A 7096-nucleotide genomic window follows, 5' to 3' on the forward strand; every position below is an offset into this window, starting at 1 on the left:
ATTTTGATAATATTGACAAAAATCTTTGTAGTATCCCCAAACAATGGAAACCACGAGCCACTGCCCTAAGGACCTCAAAGAATCTTGATGGGATGAGCTTAGATGTGCTTGTTGGAATCCTAAAAGTTCATGAGAAGGAGCTTCAACAAGATGGAATAATAAGAAAAGAAAAGAACATATCATTGAAAGCTCAAAAGTCTGTTAGAACGACTCCCACAAAAGTTGTCAAGGTAGAAGAACCCTTAGAAGATTCAATTGGTGAGGAAGACTCCATAGAAGAAGAAGAAGAAGAAGAATTATCGTTCATCTCGAGGAAGATTTATTCGTTGTGGAGAAGAAAGAATGCAACACATTTCAAGGCAGACGCCCTAGGTCAACCTCTAGAATTGACCAGCGAAAGGAATGTCCTCTCGTTTGTTATGAATGAAAGAATCCAAGCCACTTCAAGTCCGAGTGTCCTAACCTTGAAAAGACAAAGCGAAAAGCTACTTTTTCCAAACTAGGCAAGAAAAATGTGTTAATGAGTACTTTAGAGTATCTAGACTTCTTAGAATCTAACAAGGAAGAAGAGGAAGTCAAGGGTTGATCTAGAGTCAAGGCTAGCAGAAGTTATAGAAGAGATCACAAGAGGTAGTGGAAGATTGATGAGTGGTGTTTTCAGTTTGGCAGATGCAGTTTGGTTGGTCATGTGGAAGAAGGTTCCTTAAGAGTTGAGGTTTAGGGGTTAAGAATTTGTCTTGAGAGCAATGGCTAGATCAATCTACATTATTGAACATTAGAGCATTTTAGCACATAGGAAAAGTTTTATGTTAGTAAGGTTGTTGGGGAGTTGTATCTTGAATTAAATTAGGTGGTGAGAGAGAAATAGGATAGTAGGTTTTTCCTTCTACCTACTAAACAGAGATTTTTTTAGGACGAAAGTTTTTCTTGTTGGATAGAATTTGAAGACCTAGAAAACAGTATTTTAGAAGTGGTAGTGAGTTAAAAATAATGAGACTCTATTATTTTAATAATAAAAGGTTTTAATATAAAAGGAGTTGTTATAAACGAGTTTCATTATTTTAAAACACATTATCTCTCTAGAAATCCCTTTTCTAGAGTCATTTTCCTTCTCTCTAAGCGACCCTGTTCATTTGTTTGAAGATCGGAGACCGTTTGTGTGATCCTCGCGATGAGATCTTCAAATCTACGCGATCAGTTTCACAAATAGAGTAAGTTAGTTTTCTACTCTTTTCTCTAGTTTCATATGCTTCAATGCATGTGCGGTTTCTTTTGTTGCATGTATGGTTTGGGCTTTTCCTCAGGTTCTTTAATGATCATTTGTTCTAATGGTATACCATGACCATGTTTTGAAGGTCTGTAGGTTTTGTTTGGTCTCTTTGAGCTGAGGAAGTAGAGTAGAGTTCTCTATAACTAGTTGGAATTTCCAAAAAGGTAAGGGAAACTAAATACTTCATTTTTAAGTTTTAAGTATTTTTTATAATATGAGATGAACTGATTTAATGAACTAAATGAGTAGGCTTGTTCAGTTCATGTTGCATCATTGTATGTTTGTGGAAATTTGGTTAGAAAATGCTTTGTATGATGCTAAAAGAGCTTGCTCAAGTTGATTGTTGAATGTGCTTATCTTGATTGCTTGAAATGGTGAATTTGATGTTCTAGTTGGTTGGAGAAAATTTTTAGAACCTTGAGGTAGCGAAAGAGAAAAGTCTTTGCATAGGTAAGTTGTTGATTTAAAGGGTTGGTTGTGCAAAACAAAAGTTTGGGGATTGTCTTGAAGTCATTTAGGACTTGTGAGTGTTGTCAAACCAGTAAAAATCTGGTGTTTAATTTAGTTGAGATTTTGTGAGGTTGTGTTGCATGATTTTGAGTACAATTAAAGGGTTTTCAGTAGTGAATCTCTAAAGGAGTAGGTCTATGTTGAATTTGATGGTTTAAGGTCTGTTTGGAGTCTACTAGGACTTGTTCCAGCTGTTAGTTGTAGAAAATACATGTTCAAAGAAGTACAAATGAGTTTGGGTGGTTTAGAGAGGTTGTTTGGGTATAGAGTGGTCAAATTGAGTTAGATATGTATTTTCTAAAGTTTCAGAGTGTTTAGAAGGTCCTAGGAACCTTTCAAAGTTGTGGGAGAAGTATGTGTAATAGTTTAAAAAGGGTTGGAGTTAGTTGATAACACCTAAACACCCAAACAGAGTGTTGAGCGCTCGTTTCCAGTGGCCATAGCATTGTGCGCCAACCTTGGGCGCCCGAGCGCCACTTGGTGCCCACTACACCAATTATTAGGGGTTTTCGGGGTTCTGGGTATGGACATATATTAGGTTGTTCTTGGGATTTTGGACCCTTCCAGAGCTATTGGTGAGGGTTTGAAAGTTGTTTTCCTTGCCTAGTGTGAGTATCAAGTTGCTATGAAGAAAATTGTCTTATTGTGTGATTTCTGATGACTTGTAAGGGTGCTTCGATTTCATTAATGTATGATCAGTAGTCTCATGTATTGGCATACTATGTGAATGTGAAGTAATCTCAATGGTTTCGAAAGTATGGAAGAGAGTTCCAAGGAGGAACTTCTCAGTGGTGATTTCATGTATTGTAAGTATGAATATGGGAAGCTCAATTTTGGAGCTCATCCTAACATTCTAATGGTCATTCATTCTAAAGTAGAGAGGGGTAAGGCTTGTCATGAGAATAGTACAAGGTCCTAGTCTGTGTGTGAGCCTTTACCTTGGCCTAAGACGAGTGATTCGCTGTCGTTAAAGCTATCAAATTAATACTACTTTTCAAGCCAACTTCAGTATTACAAAGTAGTATTCAAGAAAGTAGATAGGGTTAAAGTAACCCTGAGTCGTCCCCCAAAGAATACAGAATTGCTTTTCAATATTTGACTCTTATGAATGTTATGCAATGCTCAAGAATAAAAGTGATGTTTGAAGAATGTTTGAAAAACAAATAAGAAACTTAGAAACAATTATGATGAAATAGGCTAATTCCACTGCTTTTCCAAGATAGATTCACCATCGGTTATCCAAAAATCATTGTTCAATCGATTATTGTTCAAGTTTCAAATTAATTAAAGTACATTCTTAATTAATTTGAGGGCGATCATGCAGTTAACAAAAATAGATTCTCAATCAAATGCAAGATCTTTCTAGATTATTCACAATGAATTCAACCAAAGTACATTCTCAATCAAATTCTATTGTGTTTAATCATGTATATTCTTAAATCTCCTAACCAAATTAAAAGCTAATTAATCAAAGTAAATTCTCAATTAATTATAGTTGAAATTATTGCCACCAATCAAAGTACATTCTCAATTGCTAGCAAAAACTCGTTTAATCATATGAAAGTTTCTAAATTTAATCAAAGTAGATTCTCAATCAAACCTAGAAACCCTTGGACTCATATGATTAATATGCATGTAGATTCAAACACCTTATGATGCAAAAATAATTGTTTTTAATATGATTGAGAGATGAAAGACATAGAAAGATAGCAACTCAAATCAATAATCAAAAGAAAATTGCATTAATTCAACTTAACCTCAGAATCCATAATGAAATTACAGTGGAATAGCCCTAGAAACTTAGCCCTTCATGGATGGAGTAGAATACACGGCAAAATAAAAGTGAGAGGAATGGTGGATGAATGCTTCCAGTGGAGGAGTCTGAGAATGAATGAGTTATGCCTCCCCTGGATCTCTTTATATAGGCTTGATTGGGCTTGGACTTTAAATCTTCGGTTGATAAGATATTTTATCTTATATCTAATATCTTTCAAATATTCAACAGATTTAATCAGTTTTTGAGAATATTTGATAATATCTTTTCTAGATTCAAAACGATTTGGCAAATATTATCTTTTGATTTTTGTTGATATAGTTAAATAAGGTAATTATTTAACAATATCAAATAAAATATCTTAAGATATATTTTCTCCAAATTATCTTTTAAAATAAAGTTGTCCAAAATTACATTTCAACCCTTTTTATTTTATTCAAAAATGCTTAGAAATCCAGAAATTTCCTCTAATTGCACTTTAGCCTATTCTTTTTTCAGAATTGCAATTCAAACTTTAATTCCAGCTGCATCAACAAACATTAGACTATCCAAAATAATTTATGCAACTAAAATCACATTTTAAGCCGCTTTAATTAACAAACCCGATAAGTTCAATCGTCACAAATTCACTTTAAATCAATGATTTACACTGTGTTCACTTAAAGGTGAAACACTATTTATAAAGAAAAGAGAGCGATGATATGCGGGATAATTGTTGTTCACTTGCGCCGATTTACGAGCGAAGAAATGCCGTGATTTGCGAGATTCGAGTGTTTTAACCATCTCGCTATCACGAGGAGACTTGCGCTGATTTACTGAGAAATGACATATGTACCCCTACTATTTGTTAAATACCATGAAGGATTTCATCTGAGGAGGTAATCTATTATTGTGATTTTTATATGGTTGTTGTAGGTTGGAGGGATGTGCATGAGAAGACGAAGAACGGGTTGATTGATGATAAAAAAGAAGCTTCATGTTGAGGAGAGGTTGATGGATGAAGATGAAGAAAGGTTGAAGCAACGACGGTTGAAGAAGAGTTTCATGTTGTTCAGGGTCGTGTATTTGGTTCCACAAATGGGGTATCAAGTTTCAATGGTGAGAAGAAAATGCACATGATCCTGTATTCGGTTCCATCTCTTGTATCCGGTTCCACTCGTTTGAAGAAATTGCACAGAGGAGTATTTGGTTCCATAGCTTCTTCTATTCAGTTCCAACTTGCATGGGATTTGAAGAATGCTACGTATTCGGTTCTACAGAAGTTGTATTATGGGTTCTTAAAAAGCAAAACACCTCTAACGTTGAGTTGCAGGATTCACTCTTGAATAACTCAGGAAAGGGTTTGCGGTGGAGAACATGGGCACCACAGATGAGGATTTTAGTATACAAGTCTGTCAGGGGAATCCTGACTTACTATGGTTGGAGTTCAGTTATAGAGAGTCTTCAAGTTGGTTGTCCACTTGTTATGTTGCCCTTCCAAACTGATCAATTTGTAGTTGCTAGGTTTATGGAGGAGAAAAGGGTAGGGGTCAAAGTAGAGAGAAGTGAGCATGATGGGAAGTTCATCGGGGAATCGTTGGCCAATGCATTGAGATCAGTGATGTTGGAAAAAACTTATAGAAATGAAGCAAAGGAAATGAGTAAAATATTTGGGGACAAAGAACTGCACCAAAAATATGCAGATGAGTTTGTTGAATATTTGGAAATCCATAGGCCTGCCATAAAGGATTAGCCTTTCTGCTATTGTATTATATCATACAAAATAGGTGAGTTTTTGTTGTGCTATTTCTTTTCTATTTGTGCTAATATCTTATAAATTTCATATTACATAGTCTGCGATGAAGGTGTTATACCTAATTATGGTATTACACAATCTGTTATTATCTTATATTATGGATTAACATTTTACCTAATTAAAAAACATGTAGGTTGAGGTATAAAGACCCTGGCATCCGAGATTAAATTCGTATTATCATTGAGGTCAATCACTTGCTGAAAAATAAAAGCCAATGGTTTGGTGTTGTGAGGAATGAAGTCCCACATTGGTGGGAACTTCTAAAAGGTTATGGGAGATACGTTGTAGAAAGCTAATGCAATGGTTGCATTGACAAGTCAAGAAGAAACGGTGTTGACGTGACATCGTACTTAGACATATGTCAAAGTGAAGTTTGCAAGGCGGAACATAATCCGTAGTCGAGCTTAAGAAGGTTGTTTTACCTTTATGCGAGCACTGTGTGATAAGCCAACAACATAGATCGAAGTTTGCAAGTTTAACTACCAGAAAAGAAAACACAAGAAGACTTGGTTCATTCTGATGTAAGGGAATCACCGGAGTTATTCCTAGGAGGAGCAAAGTTTATTCCAGGACTTTGTGGGTGTATTACATCAAGAGGAAGTCAAATGTGTTGTTAGTACCAGTTCAAGGAAACCAAAGCACGAGTAGAGCTTGAAACTGGGGAAAGAATTAAGTGCTTGGGCTATGCTAACAATGAGAAGGGGTATTGCCTGTGAGTTCCACCGCTCACAAGGTTATTGTTAAGTAGGAATGAAATGATGCTCCAACCAGAAGCTTTGAAGAACAAGAAAACTTGGTTTGCAGGTTGAACAAATCTCTATACGGTTTAAAGCAGGCGCCAAGGTGTTGGTATAAGAGATTTGATTCCTTTATCATTAGCCTCGGATACAACAAACTAAGTTCAGACCATTGTACATACTACAAGAGGTTTGAGGATAATGATTTTATCATTTTGTTGTTGTATGTGGATGACATGTTGGTGGTAGGCCCCAACAAAGCTCTAATCCAAGAACTGAAGGCATAATTGGCTAGAGAGTTTGATATTAAAGGACTTGGAACCGGTAAACAAGATTTTAGGGAGGCAAATTCACCGAGATAGAAAATGATAGGAAGATTTGGCTTTTTCAAAAGTAAAACTTACTGAAAGTCTTGCAGGGCTTCAACATGCGAGAGTGCAAGCCAGTTTTGCCCCATCTCCTATCAATTATCCTCAAGTATGAGTCCTAGCAGTGAAGTGGAGAGGATGGAAAATGTTACCAATAAGGAGTATTGGTAAATCTTGAAGAAATTTGTTTTGATGATGCTACAAGAAGTTTTAGTTGCAGAAGATATTAGAATTAGTTAAAAGCAATTTGTAGAAATTAAATGTAGTAGGAAATTCTTGTAAACCTTGTAAACTTGCATTTTTAACTACACTAATCGATTATGATTAAGCAATAATCGATTATCACAAGTCATACTTGAATAATCGATTATCACTCCATATAATCGATTATCACATTTTTGAAAACCTATAACGGACTTGAATAATCGATTATCACTTACAATAATCGATTATTCATGGCAATTGGGAGCTGACCTTTGGCACTCAGTGTACTTGGCTATATATTTTGTTTTGGAGAAATTAGAAAGCAACGAATTTTGAACTGAGAAAGCTTAGAACACTGTGTGTCAGAGGAACGTTCTTAGAGAGCTTTTTGTTCATTGTTCCCTTGCTTGGTCTTGTGAAAGGAGAGGCTCGCGTATC

At 35.6% G+C, this 7096-nt stretch overlaps 1 pseudogene across 1 annotated transcript; it reads left to right on the top strand.

The window, feature by feature from the left end:
- The first annotated feature begins 4776 nt into the window (after nucleotides 1-4776).
- On the top strand, nucleotides 4777-5522 carry LOC124844996 (putative UDP-rhamnose:rhamnosyltransferase 1 pseudogene; annotated as a pseudogene). Its single transcript, XR_015784498.1, has 2 exons — nucleotides 4777-5320; nucleotides 5483-5522. The product of XR_015784498.1 is annotated as a putative UDP-rhamnose:rhamnosyltransferase 1 pseudogene (transcript).
- Nucleotides 5523-7096: the final 1574 nt, after the last annotated feature.

Source organism: Vigna umbellata, chromosome 2, assembly GCF_029865625.1.
Source record: "Vigna umbellata cultivar VRB3 chromosome 2, Vumbellata_1.0, whole genome shotgun sequence".
NCBI classification, from domain to species: domain Eukaryota; kingdom Viridiplantae; phylum Streptophyta; class Magnoliopsida; order Fabales; family Fabaceae; genus Vigna; species Vigna umbellata.